The sequence below is a fragment of the Bos grunniens genome, chromosome 16 (assembly GCF_055505025.1).
Source record: "Bos grunniens cultivar Pamir isolate PY7600 chromosome 16, Bosgru_T2T1.0, whole genome shotgun sequence".
Taxonomy (NCBI): Eukaryota; Metazoa; Chordata; class Mammalia; order Artiodactyla; family Bovidae; genus Bos; species Bos grunniens.
Window position 1 is genome coordinate 52,172,093 of NC_141180.1, and position 18,595 is coordinate 52,190,687.

The following is an 18,595-nucleotide window of genomic DNA, read 5'->3' on the forward strand; positions in this document are numbered from 1 at the left end:
ACATCTCCTTGAGGTGGTCAGTCAGGGCTGGCACTATCGGAGTGCCCCACTCTCGTCTTGAACTGCATCCAGGAACACTCTGGGCATGAGCATGTCCTCCTTGGCAAAGGTAGACAGATGGGTCTTCTGGGCATCAGTCTCTTTCTTCCACCTCAGCCCACCTTCTGGGTCTCGAGCCCTCAGGATGGGCTGGAGCCTGGCTCTAGGCTCCTGTGAAACCACTGACTCCTCTCTAATGACACCACGTCCGTCGCGTGATAATCATCTGTTTTCCTGTCTGGTTCCCCCACCAGTTTGGGTGCTTCCAGCGGTCGGGGACGGGCTGGGCTGTAGACTATCCCTCCTGGTCCTAGAGCTTGACATTCAGTAAACGCAGCTGAATGAATGCCTGCAGTCATAATGAATGAACGACATCTCTCCTGCTTAAATGTCAGTTTCGGCTGTATAGCATAGGGAACATAGTCAATATCTTTTAATAACTTACAATGGAAAATAATTTTTAAAATAATATACATGTGTATGTATAACTGAATCACCTTGCTGTGCACCTAAAACACTATATGTCAACTATACTTCAATAATTATATATATATATATATATATTTTTTTTTTTTTTTTTAATGTCAGTTTGGGCTATTTCTTGCTGTGCCTCCTGAGGCATCTGGTTTACTGAGGTGAAAGCCCCATGCAGCTCACAGCCTGTCTCTGGATCTGGTAATCCACTGTTTGTTGGGCTACCACTTCCTCTTATTCAATCAGTGAGTGTTTACTGAGCACATGTGAGATGCTCCTCTCATGCCTGATTGGCTGGGATGTGAGGGACACAGTGAATTTCTATCCTCGCCACTCTGTCTTGAGGCCACCTTAGTTAGTGCACCCTGTCCCTCCCCCAGGGCTACCTGAGAGCTTTTTCAGCATGAGGACACCTCAAAGGTATCAGCCATTTCATATGGCTTTGGAGTCCTTTAGGTAAGAGGGAAGCACCTCAGGAATGCTTAAGTAAAAAGGGACAGGAATGGAAATCAATTTCCTAACAGTTTTCAATAGGACTTCCCTGGTGGCTTAGACAGTAAAGAGTCCTCCTGCAATACAGAAGACGCAAGTGACATTTGTTTGATCCCTGGGTCAGGAAGATTGCCTGGAGAAGGGAATGGCAACCCACTCCAGTATTCTTGCTGGAGAACTCCATGGACAGAGGAGCTTGGCAGGCTACAGTCCACGGGGTCGCAAAGAGTCGGTCGGGCACGACTGAGAGACTAACACACTTTCTACGTGGATAAATGCTCTCTTCCTTGAAAATAAAACCAGAAATGCACTCGGTGGGCTGCAGCAGTAATACTTTTGATGAGACATCAGAGACTTTTCTTATCAATCGAGGTATGTCAGTAGCGGTGACCTGGAGATGCTGAGAAACCTCTGCACCTCTCAGTTTCCAGTCACCCTGAATCAAAGGTCTGGGTTCTAATCTTCACTGGCCAGATGACCTCATGCAAGTCATTCATCTGCTTTGATTTCAATTGATTATTATCCATTAAAATGGAAAAATAACACTAATGGTCTGTGCTTCTCCCAGGGTGGTCTCTGCTTCAGGTAAAGCCTTAGTGAAGCCTGAGTCACAGCACAGCCCGGTGGCACCTTGGCAGATGACAGCATTGCCCTGACATGGAGGTCTGTGTCCTGCCCCCACCTCTCACCCCCAACGTCCTCCTCTCCCTCCCCCCTTGCCCCTTTCTGCAACCCCACAAGGCAAGGTTTCCCCTTTCCTGAGAAGGGAAGCCTGGTCAACATTTCTTGTCAAGCAGCATTTTATTTATAACCTAAAACAGAAACTTCCTTAATAAACTAACATATTTTCTTCCTAAGTACCAGGCACTCTATTATATGTGCAATGCAAGTGATCTCATTTAATCTTTAAATGAATAATTATGATGTAGTTACTATTTCCCCATCTTATTTATGGTAACACTGAGGTTTAGAGCTGGTATGAACAAAGCCAATGAAGGGAAAAGCCTGGATGCTAGAAACCAAGATCCTTTTTCTGAAACACTGAACTGTCCTGCCTCAGCCGAGCACGGCTGCCCTCACTGACTGACCTAGATGAGGGGTCTTCCTGCCGGAACACAAGGAATGACCAGAAAACTAGGCTGGGTAGGGATGCAGGCAGGGGATAAAGTGTAGGGGTCCCTGGCAGGTGCCTGGGAAAGGAACCCAGAACACAGCAGGGTCAGGACTGGCCTCATTACAGCCTTCACTGGGGATGAAGATCTTGTTTTGAGGGTACCAAGCCATTGGGAGACCCTCTCAGAGAAGTAAACATTTTAATTTTTCATTTTAGTATGGAAACTAATCTGTCATTTTGAATTAAGAGAAAGGAAATGAGCAATTAATTATTTATGGCTTCCTTTTCCAAAGCCATTGCCCACCTCTCCCCCAGAAGGCTCCCCTTGCCCAACACACGTGGGCCTGTCCCCAGGAAGCCCCGCCATACCCCCCTGTTCACACCACCTCCTCTCCTGCAGATGCCTCCCGTCCCCCTGGCTCTTCTGCCCCATCTCCTTCCCCTGCTCCCAGCCCTTCACGGGTCCTTAGCATCCTGGACCCCACTCTGTTCGTACTTCACTTATGAACACACTACTTTGCTTGTTAGTGGTGCTATTGAGCTGGCAAGGTGCTGTCACCCATCATGTCCAATAGGATTCTCACAGGATCTTGAGAGGCGGTGGGGAGGTTATGGGCACCCCCATCTCAAACAGGAAGAGCTAAGGCAACGGGGAGGATCCGAGGCCAGAATTGCAGCTATTGGATTCCAAGTCCTCTTTCCAGTTTTCCCCCACTCATTTCACAGACGGGTTCTCAGCAACAGTAGGTAGGTGGCTCCTAAAGATACCCTTTACAAGGTAGGCCCAGGAGGAAGCTTGTCCTGGCTGCCCAGACCCATCCCGACCGCTCAGCTGCCTAGGAAAGGCTCCCAGCGCCACTAGAGGGCGCCAGACGCCAGCCGCTGAGCACCCAGGCTGTGTGACTCCTGCTGTAAAAGCCGGAGCGCCTGTGCCCTGGGGAAAAACCGGTCATAGGCACGGATTCAGCTTGGTGCGTTGCGTGCTGGCTGCAGTATATGATTGCATGTATTCACGTAACAAAGCAGCTTAGTATTGGTACGGAGGGAAGCACCTGCATCTTCTGCTGGGCAGCCTTAGCCCTCTTCCCCTCAGCATCATCTTCCCTGGTGGGAAAAGCGAGAAACCTGGATGCCCACACCTGGGTTCCTCCCCTGGGCGTCCCAGGCACTTTCTCAAGGGCCCCAGGATGCAGGCTTCTCAGAGGTCATCTCAGTCAATACACACCATACACAACAGTCTTGCTTAAGAAGAAGCCTTGAATAAATAAGTACTTGGCCGCCTGATGTAAAAAGCCAACTCATTGGAAAATACCATAATGCTGGAGAAAATTGAGGGCAAGAGAAGAAGGAGATGACAGAGGATGAGACGGTTGGATAGTATCACTGACTCAATGGACATGAGTTTGAGCAAACTCTGGGAGATGGTGAAGAACAGGGAAGCTTAGCATGCTGCGGTTCATGGGGTCACGAAGAGTCGGAAACGACTTAGCGACTGAACAACGGGATGTAGTGTACAACATGATGAAGGTAATTAACACTGCTGTACCATTATAAATGAAAGTTAAGAGAGTCCTAAGAGTTATCATCACAAGGGAAAAATGTTTCCCTATTTCTTTAATATCTTATGAGATGATGGGTGTTCACTAAGCCTATTTCATGATGTGTGCTTCGCTCAGTCGCTCAGTCGTGTCCAACTCTTTGGGACCCCATGGGCTGTAAACTGCCAGGCTCCTCTGTCCATGGAATTTTTTTCAGGCGATAATACTGAAGCAGGTTGCTGTTTCCTGCTTCAGGGGATCATCTTGGCCTAGGGATTGAATCAGCATTTCTTGCATCTCCTGCATTGGCAGGTGGATTCTTTACCACTGTGCCACCTGGGAAGCCCATTTCATGATGTATGTAAGTCAAATCATTATATTGTTCACCTTAAACTTACGCAGTGCTCTATGTCAATTATATCTCAATAAAACTGGGGAGAAAAAAGTGGCTTTGAGAGTCAGATTATTCAGTGGTCCTGTGGCCTTGGGCAAGTTACTTACCTTCCAGGCTCCTATCTGCTGCATAAGGATGATAACAGTCCCCACCTGGGAGGGTTGAGATGAGGATTAGATGAGATAAAGGGCTGGGCTTGGTGTCTGGCAGGAGGTGAGAGCTAATGACTGGAGTTTGCTGTTATTTTTACTACAATCATGCAGGAATCTGAAACTCAGGGAAATTAAGCAGGACAGATCCAGAGCCAGGGCCTGGTGGAGCTCAGGCCCAAGTGTGCGCATGGTCCCTGTTCCCTGGGCACCACTAGCTCCAGACCTGGTTCTCAAACCAGCCTGTCACCTGCCTTTTTGTAAACTAAGGGAAATGTAGAGGAAACTAGCATTTTCATTTCCAATCTTGTTACCCTTGACTCTCGAAAATCTGGGCCCCAGACCTATCCTTCCCCATATGCCCCTCACTGTGCTCACCCTATCTCCGCCACTGGAAATGGCTTCTCCTTGTCTTTTCCACTTCTGTAAATGTGGCAGATCCTCATCTCCAACTTAAAACCTCAGAATCAGCGATTCCAAGCCTCAGCAGTGTGGGAGCCACTGCCCAGGACTTGAGAAACAGTTGTTGAATTGAGCTGACTGTGGTCACAGCCAACATTCCCAGGTATCCATGGAGATAGACCAGAAAAAAGATGAAGACCAGACAAGAATACCTGCGTGATGACCAGTCAATGTATGTTCATGTAGAGCTCATTGTGGACCCAGAAAACGCAAATTGTTCAGGTACGGGACGCTCTGTGGTTTGGTGTCAGTATCCCAAGCCACGCAGGGCAGAGAGGGTGGCTGGCTCTCCTGTTACCCTGTGCCTCCTCAGCTGTGTGAGGATTCAGTGGGAGGAGGCGCACGAGGCACCTGGCTTAGTTCGAACCACCTGCTTCTTTCTGCCATTCCTTCATTCAGTCTGCTCACCAGGGGCACCACTGTGTGCCCAGCCCCGGAGCAGCAAATGTTATCAGACCTGGTCTCTTCCTGCCCTGATGGGGTTCCTGATCTAGCAGGGAAATAGACACAAATAAGTCACTGCAAACTCCAGATTACAAGGTGATAAATGCTCTGATGGGGGCAGTGAAGCACCCTGGGAGCAGAGAGGTGTTTGGAAATCTGATGAAGGAAGGGATGTTGGCGATGGTTCTTGAAGGATAACAGGAGTTCTCCAGACAGAGGTGGCTACAAGCAAAAGTGGACTAAGGAGTGACACCGGGGTGACAAGCACTGCCTGTGTCCAGGTCTGGAGGTGGACAGAGGCCCAGCGACTCTCACTTGGCAAGTGTGAAGGGTGCAGGACTGGACGACAGGCGGGAGACCGTCTATGCGCTGCTCTGTGTAGACTCGGGCCCACTGAAAGCAGGAGCAGCCGGGGAGATTTTAAGCAGGAAGGGATCAGGTCTATGTTTGCTAAAGAAAGGAAATTCTGGAAGCCTCCGGGAACTGTAACTTGAGTCTTGCCGCTATCTGGGGAAAAGACGAGAGACCAGCTGAAGAGGGTGATCCACCGGCTTAAGGATCCCTCCCTCACTTCCCTCAACACACCCCCTTCTCCAGTAGCTGATTGTTTAAAAATCAATTTGTTTAATGAAGGTGCAGATAAGCTGAAGCTCCTTCCCGCCCACAGGCTTCCTCCAGGCAGCCTGTTCAATGAGGAGAGCATAATGGCTGTTGTTTAGTAGGTGCTGGATAAGGATTGTTGAGCTAATGAAGCAAACACAGGTCAGCTCCAGGAGTGGGGGAGGCACGTGGCGGGAGAGGGTGTGGAGGCCCCTCCAAGACTCCCGGCTTGGTGGCTCTAGGAACTGACCTGGGAAAAACTGGGTCAGGTTTAAGAGAAATAATAAAAACAACAGCTGCATTTGTTGAGTCCCAAGTAAGGGTCAAACCCAGGGCTAGGCCTTTACACAATTCTTCCCAGATCGTTGCATGCACCTCTGTTGAGTGGGCATTCTGATCCCCACTTTTACAAGGAGGAAATCGAGGCTCACCTGTTTGCCCTAGGGCTGCAGTAGAGGCCAGAGCCTGTGTTCACCCCTCTCTGCTGTCAGGAGTTCCACTTGGGGTGAGGCAAGGGTGAGGTGGAGACCTCTGAAGAGCAACCTCAGAAGAAGCTTCTAGAACCAGATATGGATTTGCAACCCAGTGCCATACATCAGAGCTAAACAGAGTTGGAGCTTTGTGCGCACCTGTGTGAGAAAAGCAAAATATTAGCTTGCTAGGGCCACTCTAACCACTGCAGACTGGATGGCTTAAGCAAAAGGTGTTTATTGTCTCATAATTTTGGAGGCTGGAAGCTCCAATTTGCGGTGTCAGCAAGGTCTGTTTTTTCCTAGGCAGGTAGACATTTGCCTTCTTGCTGTGTCCTCACAGGGCCTTCTCTGCATCAGTGTCCTGTGGTGGCTAAAATATTCGTTCATTGTTTTCTTGTGAGATGGCTGTAATAGCGCTTGTGTGCATGCCAAGTCGCTTCAGTCGTGTCCAACTCTTTGCGACACCATGGACTGTAGCCCGCCAGGCTCTCTGTCCATGGGATTCTGCAGGCAAGAACACTGGGTGGGTTGCCATGCCCTTCTCCAGGGGGATCTTCCTGACCCAGGGATCGAACCTGCGACTCTTATGTCTATTGGCAAACTGTATTGGCAAACGGGTTCTTTACCACTAGCGCCAGCTGGGAAGCCCCTAGTAGCACTTGGTTGTCTTTAACTTCTTTTGAAACAATTTTGTAACATTGTATTGTGACAGTTGTCCTACCAGTATGCATTAAAAAAAAAAAAAATTGATGAGTCAAAAAAATTGACTGCTGCTAATCCTATGGACGGAGGAGCCCGGTGGGCTGCCGTCCATGGGGTCGCACAGAGTCGGACACGACTGAAGCGACTTAGCAGCAGCAGCAGCAGCAGCAAGTCGCTTCAGTCATGTCCGACTCTGTGCGACCCCATAGACGGCAGCCCACCAGGCTCCCCCGTCCCTGGGATTCTCCAGGCAAGAACACTGAAGTGGGTTGCCATTTCCTTCTCCAATGCATGAAAGTGAAAAGGGAAAGTGAAGTCGCTCAGTCATGTCCGACTCTTAGCGACCTCATGGTCTGCAGCCTACCAGGCTCCTCTGTCCATGGGATTTTCCAGGCAAGAGTACTGGAGTGGATTGCCATTGCCTTCTCCGGAGTTTTTGTGTAGCCATTTTAATATTGCAGATGGAAGAAAAAAGCAACATTTTCAGCATATTATGCTTTTTTATTTCAGGAAAGGTAAAAATACAACTGAAATGCAAAAAAAGGTTTGTGCAGCGTATGAAGAAGGTCCTGTGACTGATTGAATGTCAAAAGGGGTTTGTGAAATTTCGTACTAGAGCTTTCTTGCTGGAGGATGCGCCACAGGTAGACCAGTTAAAGTTGATAGCAATGCAATTGAAACATCAAGAACAACAATGTTATATGATGCAGGAGATAGCTGATGTACTCAAAATATCCAAGTCAAGCACTGAAAATCAGTTGCACCAGCTTGGTTATGTTAATCACTTTGATGTCTGGGTTCCACATAAGCGAAATAAACCTTCTTGACCATATTTCTGTGTGTGAATCTCTACTTAAATGCAGTGAAAATATTCCATTTTTAAAACAAATTGTGATGGGTGATGAAAAAGTGGATACTGTATAACAATGTGGACTGTAAGAGATCATGGGGCAAGCAAAATGAATCACCACCAACCATACCAAAGACCAGTCTTCATCCAGAGAAGATGATGTTGTGTATATGGTGGGATTGCCAAGGGAGCCCTCTTATGAGCTCCTTCTAGAAAACCAAATGATTACTTCCAACAAGTACTGCTCCCAATTAGGCCAACTGAAAGCAGCATTTAACAGAAAGAAATTAGTCAACAGAAAAAGCATGATCTCCCATCAGGATAACACAAGACCTCACGTTCTTTGATGACCAGGCAAAATCTGTTACAGCTTATCTGGAAAGTTCTGATTCATCTGCTGTACTCACCATACACTGCACCTTCAGATTTCCATTTATTTTGATCTTTACAAAATTCTCTTAATAGAAAAAAATGTCAATTCCCTGGAATACTTTAAAAGGCACTTGGGACAGTTGTTTGCTCAGAAAGATAAAATGTTTTAAGAAGATGGAATTATGAAGTTGCCTGAAAAATGGCAGAAGGTAGGTGGAACATAATGGTGAATAGTTGTTCAATAAAGTTCTTGGTGAAAAATGAAAAATGTGTCTTTTATTTTTACTTTAAAACCAAAGGAACTTTTTGACCAACCCAATACTTTCCCTTCTTATAAGGACACCCATCGGGTTGGATTGGGGCCATGCTAATGGCTTCATTTCAGCATAATCCCCTGTTCAAAGGACCTGTCTCCAAGCATAGTCACATTCTGAGGCGCTGGGAGTGAGGGCTCCCCCACCACAAGCAGAGTGTGGGGGTCGTGGAGATTCAAGGGCTGAGGGGAGAAGGACCAGAGAGCCTGGGAGGCCGGAGAGGGTGTTCTGGCAGTGCAGTGGCAGCTCGTAGGACAAGGATTAAGCAGAAGCCCTGAGGCTGGCAAATGATGGGAGGCTCCACGTAATCCAGGGAGAGGGGACCAGGGTGATGGGGGCTATGTGCCTGAACGCAGAACTCTGGGAAATGGGAGAGTGCTCAAGAGGAGAAAGTGGCTGGAGTGGCCACCTCCAGCTGCTAAAGCATCAGTCAGACCTGCTTCAGACAAAGGTCAGTGCAATCATGGAGGCACTTCTGGTCATCACCAGCAGGGGCTGTGGTGTCTTCATTAGAGGGGGTGAAGGCCACTCCCCAGAGCTGTGGGAAGGGGTTCCTGCGGCTCTGACCACCCCCCTGGTGGCATGACAGCTGCAGAGCCAGGGCACAGGGAAGCAAGCTCTCGACAGGTGTGTCCACCCCCATCAGCGCATAGTCCACCTCAGGCCGAGCCCAAGCCTGGGGCAGAGGTGGTCTGAGCATCACCGAGCCACTGAGCCACTGACCACAGGACCTGGAACACCAGCCCAACCCAGAGATGGCGTGTGAGCCACTTCCAAAGGGGCCAGTTTGGTTTCTTTTCTTTCCCCATCCTGTCCATGTCTGGAATCTACCTCTAACTGCTCCCATGTGGAGCCCGAGGGACCTCTTATTGAACACATTCTGGGGACCTCAGGGCCACCTGGCGGGAGCAACCAGTTTTCCCACTAAAACACAGAAAAAAACAAAAAAAGAACACGTTTTCCTGGAACCACAAGCTGCTCTATGGCAGTAGTGAAATTACAGAGTCTGAGGTCCTGCCCTTGGTCAGGCTGTGGTCAGGAAGGGGATTGCACACCCATGCACACACTCACACACACATGCATACCCCGATGGTGCTTTTGTTTTACTCAACTGCTGCTGACACTGAACTAACACATCTCAGGATCTTCTTAGGGGAAACAGTACAATGGAGTGGAAATAAAATAGAGGCACATCTGGGATGATTACGATCTGAAGGAGACAGCCATGGTTGAGAAGCAGTCTCTGGAGGGACGTGAAGATTATACAGGTCTAACCGCTCATTGTCCAGAGCGGGTCCTGGGCTGCCCAAGATCACACAGCACAGGCCTGTGCTGAGTCCACTCCCCCTTGCAGGCTCCCTTGGTTTGCATTCAAGCCACAAAACCCAGCTCCCAGGCCAACCTTTGTCAACGTTGACTCACACACAGGCACTGGGAGTGCTCCCACCTGGTGCCTTGATTTAAGGTGAACCTCCAACCACCTGCACGGCCTCCATCCCTCGGGAGGCCCTGGGTGGAGTCAAAGCTCCATGTGAGAAATGAGAGGCTGGTCCCCTGGCCGGCCTGGGGACCAGCTCCTGCCTCGTGTCACATGTTATTTCATTCTTTTTTTTCTTCATGGTAGCAAGTAAATAGGATTTATTAAAGAGGAGGAAAGTACAAAGCTCTCAGCATAGACACCGAGAGGGGGGTAAAGAGTCCCCCTATTTCATTCTTAATTACAGAGCCGAGGCAACAGAGCCTCCCAGGCTGAGCCAGACATAGTATTCTGTTTAATTTGATTTTTGTTCTCCTGAAGGAAAGCCTTTGGGGCCCACTGCACAGAACATGGGGTGAGGGAGGGGCTCACTGGGGCCTGGAGCTTGGGGATAGCGGGGATCCTGTGACCAGGCTGGGGACATCCGCCTCCTCAGGCCCTGGTTTCCCCATCTGTGAAGTGAGGTGCATGCGTGTGTACCAAGTCGCTTCAGTCGTGTCGAACTCTGTGCGACCCTATGGACTATAGCCAGTCACTTTTCTCTGTCCAAGGGATTCTCTGGGCAAGAATACTGGAGTGGGTTGCCATGGCCTCCTCCGGGGGATCTTGCTGACTCAGGGATCGAACCCACGTCTCTTATGTCTCCTGCATTGGCAGGTGGGTTCTTTACCACTAGCGTCACCTGGGAGCCCATGAAGTGAGGAGATGGACCAAAGCTTCCTCTCAGGTCCCTTCCTGCATTAAAACCTGTAAAAGCTGAACAGCCCTTCGTGCTGTACCTGCACAGCTTTGCGGGGCTCTGACCTCTCCTCCGTTTCTGGGCCTTCATCTTTTATTGTCGCTCCAGCATTCTTGCCTGGGAAATCCCAGGGACAGAGGAGCCTGGCAAGTTATAGTCCATGGGGTCCCAGAGTCAGACACAACCGAGTGACTGAGCACAGCAGCACGAATGTCTTCTCCTTACCTCCCTCTCCACAAGCCCGTGGCTCTCTGGAGTTAGGGGTGGCGGTGGGGGTGTCTCCTGCTTCTCTACCAGTGCTTTTCTGACCCGTTTGCTGGCTTCCTCCTTCTCCCACACCCTCAGCCACTAGTTATTTCCCAGAGCTTGCCCTTGGCCCTGAGTCCTTCCAAGCAAGCCCCTGGCCACTCTCTTCTCCTGCTGCTCCTGCCTATGGCCAAGGAACCCACACCTGACCTCCAGCAGGTGACTGGTTGTGGCCTCTGGGCTTCCCCCTGACGTCTCAAATGGACTCAGTCCACTCTCTTCCCCTACATTCCCCACCTGCGTGGTCTTATTCCTCCCCTGCCTCAGTGAATGGAGCCCCCCAGCCCCACTGCACGGTCCGTGCCGTTGGGTCCCGGGCAGCGCAGAAGGACGGGGCCTTGCCTCAGGGTGGGAGGGACCCTCCTCTCAAAGCTCCCCATTGGAGCTCGACCCTCCTCCTTTCCCTGTGCTCACTGCGGGTTTCTTGCTTTAAAAGCTGGGAACAGATACTGATTTTTTAAGCAAATTTTCTTTCTTTCTCTTTGGTCGTGCTAGGTCTTCGTTGCTGTGCAGGCTTGTTGCTAGCTGTGGAGAGTAGGGCTACTCTCCAGTTGCAGTGCACAGCTTTCTCACTGCAGTGCCTTCTCTTGTGCAGCACAGGCTGCAGGGCACTCAGGCTTCAGTACTCGTGGCTCTTGGGCTCTAGAGCGTAGGCTCAGTGGTTGTGGCACCTGGGCTGAGTTGCTCCACGGCATGTGGGACCTTCCTGGAGCAGGGATCCAGCCCTTGTTGTCTGCATTAGCAGATGGATTCTTTTTTTTTTTTTTTTGGAACTATGAATAGCTTCTTTATTAACCTTTAAATCATTTAATTAACCTGTTAACATTGTGAGTTACAGCTATTTTCTTTAAAAAATTTATTTATTTTTAATTGGAGGATAATTGCTTTACAATTTTGTATTGGTTTCTGTCATACAACAACATGAATCAGCCATAAATATACATATATCCCCCTGGCCACCCCACCCAGTGGTTCAGATGGTAAAGAATCCACCTGAAATGCAGGAGACTTGCAGGAGACACAGATTTGATCCCTGGGCAGAGAAGATCCCCTGAGAAGGAAATGGCAACCCACTCCAGAATTCTTGCCAGGTAAGTCATATGAACAGAGGGGCCTGGCAGGCTATAGTCCATGGGGTCCCAAAAAGTCAGACATGACTGAACAACTAACACACATACACACACACACCCCATCCCACCCCTCTAGGTTCTCATGGAGCACCGACTTGAGCCCTGTGAGTCATACATCAAATTCCCACTGGCTATCTGTTTTACATATGGTAATGCATATTTTGGGCTTCCCAAGTGGTGTTAGTGGTTAAAAGAAAAAAAAAAACAAAAACAACTCGCCTGCCAATCAGGAGATGCCAGAGACATGAGTTTGATCCCTGGGTTGGAAAGATCCCATGGAGAAGGACACAGCAACCCACTCCAGTATTCTTGCCTGGAGAATCGCATGAGGATTCTGGTGGGCCACAGTCCATTGGGTCACAGACACGACGGAAGCGACTTAGCACGCACAGTGTACATGTCTCCTTGCTACTCTCTGAATTCGTCTTGCTCTCTCCTTCCCCAGTTGGGTGGAGACCTGGCTTTGACCCGACTCTTTCACCAACTCATAATGAAGAATCCACCTGCCCCCAAGTCTGTCCTCAGGGGAGGCAGATTCTTTACCACTGAGCCACCAGGGAAGCCCAACAGATACTTAGCTTTGAAATTCCAGCAGATCTGTCTGTCAGGCCCAGAGTGCAGAGGCATCTTGTTATGGGCTGGTGACAGAGTTGGGTCAAAGCCAGGTCTCCAGACTCCTGCCCCAGGGTGTCCCTGGGCTGCGCTGCACACCAGGCCCTGTCCCCAGTCCACCACCATCTTGGGCCCTGGGCGCTCCCAGACTGTAGCACCTGCTGCCCTGGGGCTGAGGGAGGCCAAGCCCCTGATGCTGTCTCCCTCACCAAGCGAGGCCCCCATAAGAGGCACTGGGTACCTGCCTATCAGGAGATGCCTTGGAGAGGGGCAGGGGGGTCCAGGGTGGCCAGAGCCCTTCTGGCCCAGGGAGACCAAACACTTAGATTAAGAGCTTATTTTCTCGAGGAGCACTCAGGTCCACCTCCTCACCAGACACATCCTGCAAGGGCCGGGTCAGCCCTGCAGCGTAGAACCAGCTGGGTCTGCTGTGTGGAGCCGGTGCCCCGTTCCTCGCTGGAGCTGAGCGCAGACAGGTGTGAAAACTTCCCTGTCAGCACCTGGGCTTGCTGCCCGAGGAACAGTCCTGCCCGTGGGCATGGGCCTGGCAATCAGAGGGCCTCTGGGCAGAGGCCCATAGCTGGGAAACGGTCAGCCCTTCCTGGTCCTGGGGAGACCAGCATTGGCAGGAGTCTGGCAGCATTTTACACTGGTGGCCATTTGTCCAGGGAGAAGCCCAGTCCACCCTTGTTTTCTCTTCTGGTGTTTTGGAGCTGGAAGAAAATTCTGGTTTATCTCCCTCATTTTACAAAGAAACTGAGATCCAGAGAAACTTGCATGGCTAAGCTCCCCAATGTTTTTTTGACTTCATGGTGTGGCATGTGGAATCTTAGTTTCCTGACCAGGGATCGAACCTGTGCCCCCTGTGTTAGAAGCACAGAATCTTAACCACTGGACCACCAGTTCAGTTCAGTTTAGTTCAGTCGCTCAGTCATGTCCGACTCTTTTCGACCCCATGAATCGCAGCACGCCAGGCCTCCCTGTCCATCACCAACTCCTGGAGTTCACCCAGACTCACGTCCATCGAGTCAGTGATGCCATCCAGCCATCTCATCCTCTGCCGTCCCCTTCTCCTCTTGTCCTCAATCCCTCCCATCATCAGAGTCTTCTCCAATGAGTCAACTCTTCGCATGAGGTGGCCAAAGTACTGGAGTTTCAGCTTTAGCATCATTCCTTCCAAAGAAATCCCAGGGCTGATCTCCTTCAGAATGGACTGGTTGGATCTCCTTGCAGTCCAAGGGAATCTCAGGAGTCTTCTCCAACACCACAGTTCAAAGGCATCAATTCTTCGGCGCTCAGCCTTCACAGTCCAACTCTCACATCCATACATGACCACAGGAAAAACCATAGCCTTGACTAGACGAACCTTTGTTGGCAAAGTAATGTCTCTGCTTTTGAATATGCTATCTAGGTTGGTCATAACTTTCCTTCTAAGGAGTAAGCGTCTTTTAATTTCATGGCTGCAGTCACCATCTGTAGTGATTTTGGAGCCCCCCAAAATAAAGTCTGACACTGTTTCCACTGTTTCCCCATCTATTTCCCATGAAGTGGTGGGACCAGATGCCATGATCTTCGTTTTCTGAATGCTGAGCTTTAAGCCAACTTTTTCACTCTCCACTTTCACTTTCATCAAGAGGCTTTTGAGTTCCTCTTCACTTTTTGCCATAAGGGTGGTGTCATCTGCATATCTGAGGTTATTGATATTTCTCCCGGCAATCTTGATTCCAGCTTGTGTTTCTTCCAGTCCAGCATTTCTCATGATGTACTCTGCATATAAGTTAAATAAGCAGGGTGATAATATACAGCCCGACGTACTCCTTTTCCTATTTGGAACCAGTCCATTGCTCCATGTCCAGTTCTAACTGTTGCTTCCTGACCTGCATACAGATTTCTCAAGAGGCAGGTCAGGTGGTCTGGTATTCCCATCTCTTTCAGAATTTTCCACAGTTTATTGTGATCCACACAGTCAAAGGCTTTGGCATAGTCAATAAAGCAGAAATAGATGTTTTTCTGGAACTCTTTTGCTTTTTCCATGATCCAGCAGATGTTGGCAATTTGATCTCTGGTTCCTCTGCCTTTTCTAAAACCAGCTTGAACATCAGGAAGTTCACGGTTCACGTATTGCTGAAGCCTGGCTTGGAGAATTTTGAGCATTACTTTACTAGCGTGTGAGATGAGTGCACCAGGGAAGTCCCTAAAACTCCTATTTTTTAAAATTAACAACAACAAAATTAAATTAAATTAAATTAACTCATTCATCCAATAAGTATTGGAGCACCCAGTAGGAGGGCTGGACATTGTTCTCAGAACAGGCACGCAGCAGTAAATGGTAGACAAAGTCACTGAGCTCCTAGAATCTACATTCTAACTCGGAAACAGTCAATAAAGAGTTAAGCAAATGGATGAAGAAAGTAACTGTAGATAGTACTAAGTGCCAAGAAGGAAATAAGCCAGGGCGATAAGAGATAGTGGCTGGAAGAGACAAGGAGGGTTATACAGATATCTATGAATATCTAAGAGAGGGGCCTTCTGAGGAGGTGCCATCTGATCTAAGTCCTGAATGATAGCTAACCTTGCAGAGGTCCGCACGCAGAGCCTTGAAGGCAGAAGGAACAGCTAGTGCAAAGGTCCTGAGGTGGAACCCAGCACGGCATGTTTGGGGACAGTAAGACGGCCCCGCGTGGCTGGACCTTAGGGAGCACCTGATCAGTGGTGGGACCTGAGGTGGGAAAGTGAAGCTGGCTCCAGTCAGTCTCTATTCTAATGACATGGCAAGAAATTTTAATTTTATTCAAAGCGGGTTTGCTTGTTTGTTTTGAAATAGAATTTAGTATTAGGTTCAGAGCAAAAATTGATTGGAAAACATAGAATTCCCTTATACCTCCCTGACCCCCCACATGCACAGCCTCCCTTTTTATCAACATCCCACACCAGGGGGGTACATTTGTTACACTGATGAACCTACACTTACACATCATAAACACCTGAAGTTCACATTAGGGTCCGCTGTTGGTCTATACTCAATGGGTTTAGACAAATGTGGAATGACACATATCTGACGTTACAGTATCATACCGAGTAATTTCACTGCCCTAGAAATCCTCTGTGCTCTCCCCTCGTCTCCCTCCACCAACCCCTGGCAACCTCTGATCTTTGTATTATCCCCATAGTCTTGCCTTTCCCAGAATGTCATATAGTAAAATCATATAGTATGTAGCTTTTTCAGAGTGGCTTCTTTCATTTGGTAATATGCATTTAGGTTTCCTTCGTGTCTTTTCATGACTTCATAACTCATTTCTTTCTAGCGCTGAATAATGCTCCATTGTCTGGAGGCACCATATTTTATTCATGTACCTATTGATGGGCATCTTGGTTGCTTCCAAGTTTTGGCAATTATAAATAAAGCTGCTGTAACATCCACGTACAAGCGTTTTGTGGACACAAGTTTTCACCGTCTCTGGGTAAAGACCGAGGAGCACAAATGCCGGATCGTATGGCACCGGTATGTTTATTATTGAAAGAAACCGCCAAAGTATTTCCTAAAGTGGCTGTGCCATTTTGCATTCCCACCAACATTGAAGAATTCCTGTTGCTCCACATGTTCCCTAGGATTTGATGTTCAAGATCTTAGCCCTTCTAATAGGTGAGTTGTGGTACTTGATTTTTATTTAATTTGCACTTCTCTGATGACTCTGTGTGTGATGACAAATTATGCTGAGCACCTTCTCACATACTTATTTGCCATCTGTTTATCTTCTTTGCTGAGGTGTCTGTTTGAATCATTTGCCTATTTTTAAATTTAAGTTGTTCATTTTCTTATTATTGAGTTTCAAGGGATCTTTGTATAGTTTGCCTAATAGTCTTTTATTAGATGTTTCTTTTGCACATGTTTTCACCCAAACTGTGCAGCTTGTGGTGGTGTTCTCTTGACAGGGTCTTTTGCAGAGCCAAAGTTTTCAATTTTAATAAAGTCCAGCTGATCAGTTCTTTCTTTTATGGATCTGGCCTTTGGTTCTGTGTCCAAAACATCATTGCCAAATTCAAGTTCATCGGGATTTTCTTTTATGTTATCTTCTAGGAGTTTTATCGTTTGGGGGTTTATTTTTAGGCCTATGATCCATTTTGAGTTAATTTTTGGAGGATTTGGGGAATTCCCTGGCAGGCTGGTGGTTAACACTTTGTGCTTCCAATGCAGGGGGCATGGGTTCAATCCCTGGGTGGGGAACTAAGATCCTGTGAGCCATGCAGCACAATCAAAAATAAAATAAAATAGTTAATTTTTGTATCCCACGGACAGAGGAGCCTGATGGGTTGCAGTCCATAGGGTCCCAAAGAGTTGGACATGACTGAAGCAACTGAGCACACACACATGTAGGGTTTTAATGGATAGAGTTCATGTGATTAAACCTTGCCTAGGATTACTATTGACTGACGGAGGAGCCTGGTGGGCTGCAGTCCATGAGGTCACTAAGAGTCGGACACGACTGAGCGACTTCAGTTTTACTTTTCACTTTCATGCTTTGGAGAAGGAAATGGCAACCCACTCCTTTGTTCTTGCCTGGAGAATCCCAGGGACGGGGGAGCCTGGTGGGAGGCCATCTTTGGGGTCGCACAGAGTCGGACACGACTGAAGTGACTTAGCAGTAGCAGCAGCAGCAGCATGGGGGTGGGGAACAGGAGCAGGGAGAGGGCAGTGGCAGTTGCCCAGGTAAGTGATGGAAGGTCACAAACAAGATTGACTTTGCAGGTGAGACCAGTGGGGCTTCCTGGGAACTGACTCTGAAGGATGTGGGATAGGAATCAAGAATGACCCTTAGGGTCTTCCCCGGTGGTCCAGTGGCTAAGAATCTGCCTGCCAATGCAGGGGATGTGGATTCAATTCCTGGTACAGGAAGATCCCACATGCCGCCGAGCAACTAGGTCTGTGGGCCACAACTACTGAGCCAGCCCTCTAGAGCCTGCGAGCCGAAACTACTGAAGCCCGCATGCCTAGAGCCCGTGGTCGTCAACAAGAGAAGTCACCGCAGTGAGAAGACTGAGCACCACAATAAAGACTGGCCCCTGCTTGCCGCAACTGGAGAAAGCCCCTGAGCACCAACAAAGACCCTGTGCAGTAAAAAATAAATCTTTTTTAAAGTAAATAAAAGTCATTTGTTAAAAAAGAAAAAAAAAGAATGACCCCTCGGTCTGGAGGTCTAGCTGGGTGTATGGTGGAGCCATTTACTGAGATGGGAATAGGTAGGGGTGGAAGGGTAGCTGGGTATATGGTTCTGGCACTCAGCGAAGCGTGGGCCTAGAGCCATCAGTGATTGGATAGCCAGGGAAGCCAGGAAGCTGGACCACATCACTTAGGAGGAAAGAGCAGCAGGTTCTTTCCATGACCTCAGGCTGTTTGCAACAGCAGGTCAGCCCCCGGGGCCCTTCTGGCCTGGGGTCAGAGAGATGATGAGACGCCATTAACACAGGGGACTGATTGGGTGCGGACCTGGCAAGGGGATCAGTAGGGGCAGACGCTGGGCAAATCCCCCAGACCTGTTATCCCTCTGCAAACACAGGCCCCTTTCCTGAATGTGGATTCCACACGGGTTCAAGAGTTTTGCTGGGGAAATAAAATAATCGGGCAATCAGCCAGAAGAAAGCCAGTGTGGATTGGGAGGCTTCTTACAATGGGCTGTTAGCCCTCAGGGGTAATCTTTGTCATGCAGAGGAAGGAGCCTGGCTTCCGGCTGAGGATCTGGGGAGAGTCTGGCCTTCTGCGATTGGATTTGTCCTGAAAGGCCCAGAGGGGACTTCCCTGGTGGTCCAGTGGTTAAGACTCTCCCTTCCAATGTGTGTGTGTGTGTGTGTGTGTGTGTGTGTGTTGTGGGGGCGGGGGCGGGGTAGGGGGAGTTCGACCCTTAGTCAGGGAGCATGC

The 18,595-nt window shown here is 48.9% G+C and overlaps 1 long non-coding RNA gene across 3 annotated transcripts in view; it reads right to left on the bottom strand.

Moving 5' to 3' along the window:
• The window catches only part of LOC147356830 (uncharacterized), a 32,017-nt gene that overhangs the window by 3,733 nt on the left and 9,689 nt on the right, over nucleotides 1–18,595 (bottom strand). The window contains exons 4-5 of one of the 3 annotated variants that reach the window (XR_015143548.1): nucleotides 6,138–6,335; nucleotides 4,816–5,613 (exon numbers count right to left, since the gene is read on the bottom strand). This is a non-coding gene — a long non-coding RNA (uncharacterized LOC147356830). Of the gene's footprint in view, nucleotides 1–4,815; nucleotides 5,614–5,710; nucleotides 5,967–6,137; nucleotides 6,336–18,595 lie in introns of those variants that run through there. The other 2 variants (XR_015143550.1, XR_015143549.1) reach the window with 2 other exon arrangements.